Source organism: Leucopleurus acutus, assembly GCF_964270905.1.
Source record: "Leucopleurus acutus genome assembly, chromosome: 3".
Lineage (NCBI taxonomy): Eukaryota > Metazoa > Chordata > Mammalia > Artiodactyla > Delphinidae > Leucopleurus > Leucopleurus acutus.
The window spans coordinates 82,079,534-82,093,612 of record NC_139145.1 but is presented as its reverse complement, the minus strand read 5'-3'; the positions used below and the strand labels follow the sequence as shown (position 1 = coordinate 82,093,612).

The following is a 14,079-nucleotide window of genomic DNA, read 5'->3' as shown; positions in this document are numbered from 1 at the left end:
ATCAGACTTTGAAGGCTAGCAGGATTTGATTGCAGGACTTTGACAGGACTGGAGGAAAAAGAGACTCCACTCTTGGAGGGCACACACAAAGTAGTGTGCACATCAGGAGCCAGTGGGAAAGAGCAGTGACCTCATAGGAGACTGAACCAGACCTACCTGCTAGTGTTGGAAGGTCTCCTGCAGAGGTGGGCGGTGGCTATGTCTCACCATGAGGACAAGGACACTGGCAGCAGAAGTTCTGGGAAGTACTCCTTGGCATGAGCCCCCCCAGAGTCCGCCATTAGCCCCACCAAGGAGCCTGGGTAGGCTCCAGTGTTGGGTCACCTCAGGCCAACTAACCAACAGGGAGGGAACCCAGCCCCACCCATCAGCAGACAAGCAGATTAAAGATTTACTGAGCTCTACCCACTAAAGCAACAACAAGCTCTACCCACCACCAGTCCCTCCCATTAGGAAACTTGCACAAGCCCCTTAGATAGCCTCATCCACCAGAGGGCAGACAGCAGAAGCAAGAAGAACTACAATCCTGCAGCCTGTGGAACAGAAGCCACATTCACAGAAATATAGACAAAATGAAAAGGCAGAGGCCTATGTACCAGATGAAGGAACAAGATAAAACCAGAGAAAGACAACTAAATGAAGTGGAGATAGGCAACCTTCCAGAAAAAGAATTCAGAATAATGATAGTGAAGATGATCCAGGACCTCGGAAAAAGAATGGAGGCAATGATCAAGAAGATGCATGACATGTTTAACAACAACCTAGAAGAATTAAAGAACAAACAAACAGAGATGAACAATACAATACCTGAAATGAAAAATACACTAGAAGGAATCAATAGCAGAATAACAGAGGCAGAAGAACAGATAAGTGACCTGGAAGACAGAATGGTGGAATTCACTGCTGCGGAAAAGAATAAAGAAAAAAGAATGAAAAGAAATGAAGACAGCCTAAGAGACATCTGGGACAATATTAAACAAAACAGTGTTCACATTATAGGGGTCCCAGAAGGAGAAGAGAGAGAGAAAGGACCTGAGAAAATATTTGAAGAGATTATAGACTAAAACTTCCCTAACATGGGAAAGGAAATAGCCACCCAACTCCAGGAAGTGCAGAGAGTCCCATACAAGATAAACCCAAGGAGAAACACACCGAGACACACGCTAATCAAATTGGCAAAAATTAAAGACAAAGAAAAATTATTGAAAGCAGCAAGGGAAAAACGACAAATAACATACAAGGGAACTCCCATAAGGTGAACAGCTGATTTCTCAGCAGAAACTCTACAAGCCAGAAGGGAGTGGCATGACATACTTAAGGTGATGAAAGGGAAGAACCTACAACCAAGATCATTCTACCCGCCAAGGATCTCGTTAAGATTTGATGGAGAAATCAAAAGCTTTACAGACAACCAAAAGCTAAGAGAATTCAGTACCACCAAACCAGCTCTACAACAAATGCTAAAGGAACTTCTCTAAGTGGGAAACACAAGAGAAGAAAAGGACCTAAGAAACAAACCCAAAACAATTAAGAAAATGGTATTAGGAACATACATAGTGATAATTACCTTAAACGTGAATGGATTAAATGCTCCAACCAAAAGACACAGGCTTGCTGAATGGATACAAAACAAGACCCATACATATGCTGTTACAAGAGACCCACTTCAGACCTAGCGACACATTCAGACTGAAAGTGAGGGGATGGAAAAAGATATTCCATGTAAACAGAAATCAAAAGAAAGGTGGAGTCACAATACTCATATCAGATAAAACAGACTTTAAAATAAAGACTATTACAAGAGACAAAGAAGGACGCTACATAATGATCAAGGGATCAATCCAAGAAGATATAACAATTATAAATATATATGCACCCATCACAGGAGCACCTCAATACATAAGGCAACTGCTAACAGCTATAAAAGAAGAAATCGACAGTAACACAATAATAGTGGGGGACTTTAACCCCTCACTTATACCAATGGACAGATCATCCAGACAGAAAATTAATAAGGACACACAAGCTTAAAATGACACAACAGACCAAATAGATTTAATTGATATTTATAGGACATTCCATCCAAAAACAGCAGATTACACTTTCTTCTCAAGTGCGCATGGAACATTCTCCAGGATAGGTCACATTGTGGGTCACAAATCAAGCCTCAGTAAATTTAAGAAAATTGAAATCATATCAAGCATCTCTTCTAACCACAACGCTATGAGATTAGAAATAAATTACAGGGAAAAAACCCGTAAAAAACACAAACACATAGAGGCTAAACAATACGTTACTAAATAACCAAGAGATCACTGAAGAAATCAAAGAGGAAGTCAAAAAATACCTAGAGAAAAATGATAATGAAAAGACTACAATCCAAAACCAATGGGATGCAGCAAAAGCAGTTCTAAGAGGGAAGTTTATAGCTATACAAGGCTACCTCAAGAAACAAGAAAAATCCCAAACAAACAACCTAACCTTACACCTAAAGGAACTAGAGAAAGAAGAACAAACAAAACCCAGGGTTAGCAGAAGGAAAGAAATCATAAAGATCAGAGCAGAAATAAATGAAATAGAAAACAACAGCAAAGATCAATAAAACTAAAAGCTGGTTCTTTGAGAAGATAAACAAAATTGATAAACCATTAGCCAGACTCATCAAGAAAAAGAGGGAGAGGACTCAAATCAATAAAACTACAAATGAAAAAGGAGAAGTTACAACAGACACCGCAGAAATACAAACCATACTAAGAGACCACTAAAAGCTACTCTATACCAATAAAATGGACAACCTGGAAGAAACGGAGAAATTCTTAGAGAGGTATAACCTTCTAAGACTGAACCAGGAAGAAATATGAACAGACCAATCATAAGTAATGAAATTGAAACTGTGATTAAATATCTTCCAACAGGGCTTCCCTGGTGGTGCAGTGGTTAAGAAACCGCCTGCCAATGCAGGGGACACAGGTTCGACCCCTGGTCTGGGAAGATCCCACATGCCGCGGAGCAACTAAGCCCATGCGCCAAAACTATTGAGCCTATGCTCCAGAGCCCGAGAGCCACAACTACTGAGTCCATGTACCACAGCGACTGAAGCCCACGCACCTAGAGCCCATGATCTGCAAAAAGAGAAGCCACCGCAATGAGAAACCCGCACACCGCAACAAAGAGTAGCCCCCACTCGCTGCAACTAGAGAAAGACCACATGCAGTAACGAACACCCAACGCATCCAAAAATAAATAATAAAATAAAATTAATTAATTAAAAAAAATCTTCCGACAAACAAAAGTCCAGGACCAGATGGCTTCACAGGTGAATTCTATCAACCATTTAGAGAAGAGCTAACACCCATCCTTCTCAAACTCTTCCAAAAAACTGCAGAGGAGGGAACACTCCCAAACTCATTTTATGAGGCCACCATCACCCTGAAACAAAAACCACACAAAGATACTACAAAAGAAGAAAATTACAGACCAATATCACTGATGACTACAGATGCAAAAATCCTCAACAAGATACTAGCAAACAGAATCCAACAACACATTAAAAGGATCATACACCATGATCAAGTGGGATTTATCCCAGGGATGCAAAGATCCTTCAATATATGCAAATCAATCAATGTGATACACCATATTAACAAATTGAAGAAGAAAAACGATATGATCATCTCAATAGATGCAGAAAAAGCTTTTGACAAAATTCAACACCCATTTATGATAAAAACTCTCCAGAAAGTGAGCATAGATGGAAGCTACCTCAACATAATAAAGGCCATATATGACCAACCCACAGCAAACATCATTCTCAATGGTAAAAAACTGAAAGCATTTCCTCTAAGATCAGGAACAAGACAAGGATGTCCACTCTCGCCACTATTTTTTATTTTTCGCCACTATTATTCAACATAGTTTGGAAGTCCTAGTCATGGCAATCAGAGAAGAAAAAGAAATAAAAGGAACCAAATTGGAAAAAAGAAGTAAAACTGTCACTGTTTGCAGATGATATGATACTATACATAGAGAATCCTAAAGATGCCACCAGAAATCTACTAGAGCTAATCAATGAATTTGGTAAAATTGCAGGATACAAAATTAATGCACAGAAATCTCTTACATTCCTATTCACTAATCGTGAAAAATCTGAAAGAGAAATTAAGGAAACACTCCCATTTACCATTGCAACAAAAAGAATAAAATACCTAGGAATAAACCTACCTAGGGAGACAAAAGACCTGTATGCAGAAAACTATAAGACACTGTTGAAAGAAATTAAAGATACCAACAGATGGAGAGATATACTATTTTCTTGGATTGGAAGAATCAATATTGTGAAAATGAGTATACTATCCAAAGCAATCTACAGATTCAATGCGCTCCCTATCAAATTACCAATGGCATTTTTTACAGAGCTAGAACAAAAAATCTTAAAATTTGTATGGAGACACAAAAGACCCCAAATAGCAAAAGCAGTCTTGAGGGAAAAAAACGGCGCTGGAGGAATCAGACTCCCTGACTTCAGACTATACTACAAAGCTACAGTAATCAAGACAGTATGGTACTGGCACAAAAACAGAAATATAGATCAATGGAACAGGATAGAAAGTCCAGAAATAAACCCACGCACCTATGGTCAACTAATCTATGACAAAGGAGGCAAGGATATACAATGGAGAAAAGACAGTCTCTTCAGTAAGTGGTGCTGGGAAAACTGGACAGCTACATGTAAAAGAATGAAATTAGAACACTCCCTAACACCATACACAAAAATAAACTCCAAATGGATTAGAGACCTAAATGTAAGACTGGACACTATAAAACTCTTAGAGGAGTAGGCTTCCGGGAAGATGGCGGAAGAGTAAGATGTAGAGATCACCTTCCTCCCCACAGATACACCAGAAATACATCTACCCATGGAACAACTCCTACAGAACACCTACTGAGCGCTGGCAGAAGACCTCAGACCTCCCAAAAGGCAAGAAACCCCCCACGTACCTGGGTAGGGCAAAAGAAAAAAGAATAAACAGAGACAAAATGATAGGAAGGGGACCTGCAACAGTGGGAGGGAGCCGTGAAGGAGGAAAGGTTTCCACACACTAGGAAGCCCCTTCGCGGGCGGAAACTGCAGGTGGCGGAGGCGGGGAGCTTCTGAGCCGCAGAGGCCAGCACAGCAACAGGGGTACGGAGGGCAAAGCGGAGAGATTCCCGCACAGAGGACTGCTGCCGACCGGCACTCACCAGCCCAAGAGGCTTATCTGCTCACCCGCCGGGGCGGGCAGGGCTGGGAGCTGAGGCTCGGGCTTCGGTCGGAGCGCCGGGAGAGGACTGGGGTTGGCGGCATGAACACAGCCTGCAGGGAGTTAGTGCGCCACGGCTAGCAGGGAGCGAGTCCGGGAAAAGGTCTGGAGCTGCCGAAGAGGCAAGAGACTTTTTCTTCCCTCTTTTTTTTCCTGGTGTGCGAGGACAGGGGATTAAGAGCACTGCTTAAAGGAGCTCCAGAGACGGGCGCGAGCCGCGGCTAAAAGCACGGACGCCAGGGACAGGCATGAGACGCTAAGGCTGCTGCTGCCGCCACGAAGAAGCCTGTGTGCGAGCACAGGTCACTCTACACACCCCCCTTCTGGGGAGGCTGTGCAGCCCGCCACTGCCAGGGTCCCAGGATCCGGGACAACTCCCCCGGTAGAACGCATGGCGCGCCTAAGGCTGGTGCAACATCACGCCGGCCTCTGCCACCGCAGGCTCGCCCCACACTCGGTGCCCCTTCCTCTCCCCAGCCTGAGTGAGCCAGAGCCCCCGAAGCAGCGGCTCCTTTCACCCTGTCCTGTCTGAGCAAAGAACAGCTGCCCTCCGGCGACCTACATGCAGAGGCGGGGCCAAATCCAAAGCTGAGCCCCGGGAGCTGTGAGAACAAAGAAGAGAAAGGGAAATCTCTCCCAGCAGCCTGAGAACCAGCAGATTAAAACTCCACAATCAACTTGATGTACGCTGCATCTGTGGAATACATGAATAGACAACGAATCATCCCAAATTAAGGAGGTGGACTTTGAGAGCAAGATTTATGATTTTTTCCCCTTCTCCTCTTTTTGTGAGTGTGTATGTGTATGCTTCTGTGTGAGATTTTTGTCTGTATAGCTTTGCTTCCACCATTTGTCCTAGGGTTCTATCCGTCCTTTTTTTATTATTATTATTTTTTCTTTTATTTTCTCTTAATTATTTTTTTATTTTAATAACTTTATTATATTTTATCTTACTTTCTTTTATTTTACTTTACCTTCTTTCTCTTCTTTTCCTTCCTTCCCTCCTTCCTTCCTTCCTTCCTCCCTCCTTCCCTCCCTCCCTTCTTTCTTTCTTTCCTTCCTTCCTTCCTTCTTTCCTTTCTTCCTTCCTTCCTTCCTTCTAGTAATTCTTTCTTTCTACTTTTTCTGCCTTTTATTCTGAGCCATGCGGATGAAAAGCTCTTGGTGCTGCAGCCAGGAGTCAGTGCTGTGCCTCTGAGGTGGGAGAGCCAACTTCAGGACACTGGTCCACAAGAGACCTCCCAGCTCCACATAATATCAAACGGCGAAAATCTCCCAGAGATCTCCATCTCAACACCAGCACCCAGCTTCACTCAACGACCAGCAAGCTACAGTGCTGGACATCCTGTGCCAAACAACTAGCAAGACAGGAACAAAACCCCACCCATTAGCAGAGAGGCTGCCTAAAATCATAACAAATCCACAGAAACCCCAAAACACACCACCAGACGTGGACCTACCCACCAGAAAGACAAGATCCAGCCTCATCCACCAGAACACAGGCACTAGTCCCGTTCACCAGGAAGACTACACAACCCACTGAACCAACCTTAGCCTCTGGGGACAGACACCAAAAACAATGGGAACTACGAACCTGCAGCCTAAAAACAGGGGACCCAAAACACAGTAAGATAAACAAAATGAGAAGACAGAAAAACACACAGCAGATGAAGGAGCAAGATAAAAACCCACCAGACATAACAAATGAAGAGGAAATAGGCAGTCTACCTGAAAAAGAATTCAGAATAATGATAGTAAAGATGATCCAAAATCTTGGAAATAGAATAGAGAAAATGCAAGAAACATTTAACAAGGACCTAGAAGAACTAAAGATGAAACAAAAAACGAAGAACAACACAATAAATGAAATGAAAGATACTCTAGATGGGATCAATAGCAGAATAACTGAGGCAGAAGAACGGATAAATGACCTGCAAGATAAAATAGTGGAAGTAACTACTGCAGAGCAGAATAAAGAAAAAAGAATGAAAAGAACTGAGGACACTCTCAGAGACCTCTGGGACAACATTAAACACACCAACATTCGAATTATAGGGGTTCCAGAAGAAGAGAAAAAGAAAGGGACTGAGAATATATTTGAAGAGATTATAGTTGAAAACTTCCCTAATATGGGAAAGGAAATAGTTAATCAAGTCCAGGAAGCACAGAGAGTCCCATACAGGATAAATCCAAGGAGAAATACGCCAAGACACATATTAATCAAACTGTCAAAAATTAAATACAAAGAAAACATATTAAAAGCAGCAAGGGAAAAACAACAAATAACACACAAGGGAATCCCCATAAGGTTAACAGCTGATCTTTCAGCAGAAACTCTGCAAGCCAGAAGGGACTGGCAGGACATATTTAGAGTGATGAAGGAGAAAAACCTGCAACCAGGATTACTCTACCCAGCAAGGATCTCATTCAGATTTGATGGAGCAATTAAAACCTTTACAGACAAGCAAAAGCTGAGAGAGTTCAGCACCACCAAACCACCTCTACAACAACTGCTAAAGGAACTTCTCTAGGCAAGAAACACAAGAGACGGAAAAGACCTACAATAACGAACCCAAAACAATTAAGAAAATGGGAATAGGAACATACATATCGATAATTACCTTAAATGTAAATGGACTAAATGCTCCCGCCAAAAGACACAGATTGGCTGAATCGATACAAAAACAAGACCCATATATTTGCTGTCTACAAGAGACCCACTTCAGACGTACAGACACATACAGACTGAAAGTAAGGGGATGGAAAAAGATTTCATGCAAATGGAAACCAAAAGAAAGCTTAAGGAGTAGCAATTCTCATATCAGACAAAATAGACTTTAAAATAAAGAATGTTACAAGAGACAAGCAAGGACACTACAAAATGATCGAGGGATCAATCCAAGAAGAAGATATAATAATTGTAAATATTTATGCACCCAACATAGGAGCAACTCAATACATAAGGCAAATACTAACAGCAGTAAAAGGGGAAATTGACAGTAACACATTCATAGTAGGGGACTTTAACACCCCACTTTCACCAATGGACAGATCATCCAAAATGAAAATAAGGAAACACAAGCTTTAAATATACATTAAACAAGATGGACTTATTTGATATTTATAGGACATTCCATCCAAAAACAACAGAATACACATTTTTCTCAAGTGCTCATGGAACATTCTCCAGGATAGATCATATCTTGGGTCACAAGTCAAGTCTTGGTAAATTTAAGAAAACTGAAATTGTATCAAGTATCTTTTCCAACCACAATGCTATGAGACTAGATAACAATTACAGGAGAAGATCTGTAAAAAATACAAACACATGGAGGCTAAACAATACACTACTTAATAACGAAGTGATCAGTGAAGAAATCAAAGAGGAAATCAAAAAATACCTAGAAACAAATGACAGTGGAGACACGACGACCCAAAATCTATGGGATGCAGCAAAAGCAGTTCTAAGAGGGAAGTTTATAGCAATACAATCCTACCTTAAGAAACAGGAAACACCTCGAATAAACAACCTAACCTTGCACCTAAAGCAATTAGAGAAAGAAGAACAAAAACCCCCCCAAAGTTAGCAGAAAGAAAGAAATCATAAAAATCAGATCAGAAATAAATGAAAGGGCTTCCCTGGTGGCGCAGTGGTTGAGAGTCTGCCTGCCGATGCAGGGGACACGGGTTCGTGCCCCGGTCCGGGAGGATCCCACATGCTGCGGAGTGGCTGGGCCCGTGAGCCATGGCCACTGAGCCTGCGCGTCCGGAGCCTGTGCTCCGCAGCGGGAGAGGCCACAGCAGTGAGAGGCCCGCAGAATGCAAAAAAAAAAAAAAAAAGAAAGAAATGAAGGCAACGATAGCAAAGATCAATAAAACTAAAAGCTGGTTCTTTGAGAAGATAAACAAAATTGATAAACCATTAGCCAGACTCATCAAGCAAAAAAGGGAGAAGACTCAAATCAATAGAATTAGAAATGAAAAAGGAGAAATAACAACTGACACTGCAGAAACACAAAAGATCATGAGAGATTACTACAAGCAACTCTATGGCAATAAAATGGACTACCTGGATAAATGGACAAATTCTTTGAAATGCACAACCTGCCAAGACTGAATCAGGAAGAAATAGAAAATATGAACAGACCAATCACAAGCACTGAAATTGAAACTGTGATTCAAAATCTTCCAACAAACAAAAGCCCAGGACCAGATGGCTTCACAGGCGAATTCTATCAAACATTTAGAGAAGAGCTAACACCTATCCTTCTCAAACTCTTCCAAAATATAGCAGAAGGAGGAACACTCCCAAACTCATTCTACAAGGCCACCATTACCCTGATACCAAAACCAGACATACATGTCACAAACAAAGAAAACTACAGGCCAATATCACTGATGAACATAGATGCAAAAATCCTCAACAAAATACTAGCAAACAGAATCCAACAGCACATTAAATGGATCATACACCATGATCAAGTGGGGTTTATTCCAGGAATGCAACAATTCTTCAATATACGCAAATCAATCAACATGATACACCATATTAACAAATTGATGGAGAAAAACCATATGATCATCTCCATAGATGCAGAGAAAGCTTTCAAGAAAATTCAACACCGATTTATGATAAAAACCCTGCAGAAAGTAGGTATAGAGGGAACTTTCCTCAACATAATAAAGACCATATATGACAAACCCACAGCCAACATCGTCCTCAATGGTGAAAAACTGAAAGCATTTCCATTAAGATCAGGAAAAAGACAAGGTTGCTCACTCTCACCACTCTTATTCAACATAGTTTTGGAAGTTTTAGCCACAGCAATCAGAGAAGAAAAGGAAATAAAAGGAATCCAAATCGGAAAAGAAGAAGTAAAGCTGTCACTGTTTGCAGATGACGTGATACTATACATAAAGAATCCTAAAGATGCTACCAGAAAACTACTAGAGCTAATCAATGAATTTGGTAAAGTAGCAGGATACAAAATTAATGCACAGAAATCTCTGGCATTCCGATACACTAATGATGAAAAATCTGAAAGTGAAATCAAGAAAACACTCCCATTTACCACTGCAATAAAAAGAATGAAGTCTCTACGAATAAACCTACCTAAGGAGACAAAAGACCTGTATGCAGAAAATTATAAGACACTGATGAAAGAAATTAAAGTTGATACAAATAGATGGAGAGATATACCATGATCTTGGATTGGAGGAATCAACATTGTGAAAATGACTCTACTACCCAAAGCAATCTACAGATTCAATGCAATCCCTATCAAACTACCACTGACATTTTTTACAGAACTAGAACAAAAAATTTCACAATTTGTATGGAAACACAAAAGACCCCGAATAGCCAAAGCAATCTTGAGAAAGAAAAACGGAGCTGGAGGAATCAGGCTCCCAGACTTCAGACTATACTACAAAGCTACAGTAATCAAGACAGTATAGTACTGGCACAAAAACAGATAGATCAATGGAACAGGATAGAAAGCCCAGAGATAAACCCACGCACATATGGTCACCTAATCTTTGATAAAGGAGGCAGGAATGTACAGTGGAGAAAGGAAAGCCTCTTCAGTAAGTGGTGCTGGGAAAACTGGACAGGTACATGGAAAAGTATGAGATTAGATCTCTCCCTAACACCATACACAAAAATAAGCTCAAAATGGAAAGTCCTAAATGTAAGGCCAGAAACTATCAAACTCTTAGAGGAAAACATAGGCAGAACACTCTATGACATAAATCACAGCAAGATCCTTTTTGACCCACCTCCTAGAGAAAGGGAAATAAAAACAAAAATAAACAAATGGAACCTAATGAAACTTCAAAGCTTTTGCACAGCAAAGGAAACCATAAACAAGACCAAAAGACAACCCTCAGAATGGGAGAAAATATTTGCAAATGAAGCAACTGACAAAGGATTAATCTCCAAAATTTATAAGCAGCTCTTGCAGCTCAGTAACAAAAAAACAAACAACCCAATCCAAAAACGGGCAGAAGACCTAAATAGACATCTCTCCAAAGAAGATATACAGACTGCCAACAAACACATGAAAGAATACTCAACATCATTAATCATTAGAGAAATGCAAATCAAAAGTACAATGAGATATCATCTCACACCAGTCAGAATGGCCATCATGAAAAAATCTAGAAACAATAAATGCTGGAGAGAGTGTGGAGAAAAGGGAACCCTTTTGCACTGTTGGTGGGAATAGTGAATTGGTACAGCCACTATGGAGAACAGTATGGAGGTTCCTTTAAAAACTACAAATAGAACTACCATATGACCCAGCAATCCCACTACTGGGCATATACCCTGAGAAAACCATAATTCAAAAAGAGTCGTGTACCAAAATGTTCATTGCAGCTCTATTTACAATAGCCCAGAGATGGAAACAACCTAAGTGTCCACCATCGGATAAATGGATAAAGAAGATATGGCACATATATACAATGGAATATTACTCAGCAATAAAAAGAAACGAAATTGAGCTATTTGTAATGAGGTGGATAGACCTAGAGTCTGTCATACAGAGTGAAGTAAGTCAGAAAGAGAAAGACAAATACCGTATACTAACACATATATATGGAATTTAAGGAAAAAAGATGTCATGAAGAACCTTGGGGTAAGACAGGAATAAAGACACAGACCTACTAGAGAATGGACTTGAGGATATGGGAAGGGGGAATGGTAAGCTGTGACAAAGCGCGAGAAAGGCATGGACATATATACACTACCAAACGTAAGGTAGATAGCTAGTGGGAAGCAGCCACATAGCACAGGGAGATCAGCTCGGTGCTTTGTGACCACCTGGAGGGGTGGGATAGGGAGGGTGGGAGGGAGGGAGACGCAAGAGGGAAGAGATATGGGAACATATGTATATGTATAACTGATTCACTTTGTTATAAAGCAGAAACTAACACACCAGTGTAAAGCAATTACGCTCCAATAAAAAAAAAAACTCTTAGAGGAAAACATAAGAAGAACACTCTTTGACATAAATCACAGCAAGATCTTTTCTGATTCACCTCCTAGAGTAATGGAAATAAAAACAAAAATAAACAAATGGGACCTAATGAAACTTAAAAGCTTTTGCAAAAGAAAGGAAACTACAAACAAGACAAAAAGGCAGACCTCAGAAAGGGAGAAAATATTCGCAAATGAAGCAATGGATAAAGAATTAATCTCCAAGATATATAAACAGCTCATGCAGCTCAATATTAAAAAAACAAACAACCCAATCAAAAACTGGGCAGAAGACCTCAACAGATATTTCTCCATAGAAGATGGAAAGATGGCCAAGAGACACATGAAAAGCTGCTCAACATCACTAATTATTAGAGAAATGCAAATCAAAACTACAATGAGGTATCACCTCACACCAGTTAGAATGGGTATCATCAGAAAATCTACAAACAACAAATGCTAGAGAGGGTGTGGAGAAAAGGGAACTCTCTTGCACTTTTGGTGGGAATGTAAATTGATACAGACACTATGGAGAACATTATGGAGGTTCCTTAAAAAACTAAAAATAGAATTACCGTATGACCCAGCAATCCCACTACTGGGCATATACCCAGAGAAAACTGTAATTCAAAAAGACACATGTGGGCTTCCCTGGTGGCGCAGTGGTTGAGCATCCGCCTGCCAATGCAGGGGACAGGGGTTTGTGCCCCGTTCAGGAAGATCCCACATGCCGCGGAGCGGCTGGGCCCGTGAGCCATGGCCGCTGAGCCTGCGCGTCCGGAGCCTGTGCTCCGCAACAGGAGAGGCCACAACAGTGAGAGGCCCGCGTACTGCAAAAAAAAAAGAAAAAAAAGACACATGCACCCCAATGTTCAGTGCAGCACCGTTTACAATAGCCAGGTCATGGAAGCAACCTAAATGCCCATCGACAGACGAATGGATAAAAAGATGTGGTACATATATACAGTGGAATATTACTCAGCCACGAAAAGGAACAAAATTGGGTCATTTGTAGAGACGTGGATGAATCTAGAGACTGTCATACAGAGTGAAGTAAGTCAGAACAACAAATATCACATATTAACACATATATGTGGAACCTAGAAAAATGGTACAGATGAACCAGTTTGCAGGGCAGAAATTGAGACACAGATGTAGAGAACAAACGTATGGACACCAAGAGGGGAAAGCAGCTGTGGGTGGGGGTGGTGGTGTGATGAATTGGGAGATTGCGATTGACATGTATACACTGATGTGTATAAAATGGATGACTAATAAGAACCTGCTCTATAAAAAAATAAATAAAATAAAATTCAAAAAAAAATTTACTGGTAATATGGTGCTAATTCACATAATTTTTCAATGATTTTTACCCATTTTTGAAAAAAATTTGTAAGAAATGACAGTCTCATACTAGCCAGAGTATTTTTATATTTAATTACAAAACATAAAGTGATCAAGGGTAATGGCTCTTCAGTTTATTTCAAATAGAGAAAAGAAATAGGGATCAAAATCAGTGAAGACTATTAGGAATTTTAAAATAACCCAGTCCTATCCTCTCTTACTATATTTTTAAAGTGCTATCAGTTTTTAAAATTTTTTATTGAAGTATAATATGCAAAGAGGAAAATGTACATATAAGTGTAAGGATCAGTGAGGCTTTGCAACCACACCCATGTAACCAGCATCCAGATTGAACAATATTACCAGTATCCCAGAAGCCACCCTTATAACTTTTCCAGGCACTAATCCTCTCTCTCTTCAGTAACTCCTATCCTGAACAACACAGTCTTGTTTCAC

At 40.5% G+C, this 14,079-nt stretch overlaps 1 protein-coding gene across 7 annotated transcripts in view; it reads right to left on the bottom strand.

Moving 5' to 3' along the window:
• TRIM36 (tripartite motif containing 36) overlaps positions 1 to 14,079 on the bottom strand; it is a gene marked incomplete at both ends in the record, with an annotated part of 51,672 nt that overhangs the window by 11,443 nt on the left and 26,150 nt on the right. The window lies entirely within an intron of this gene.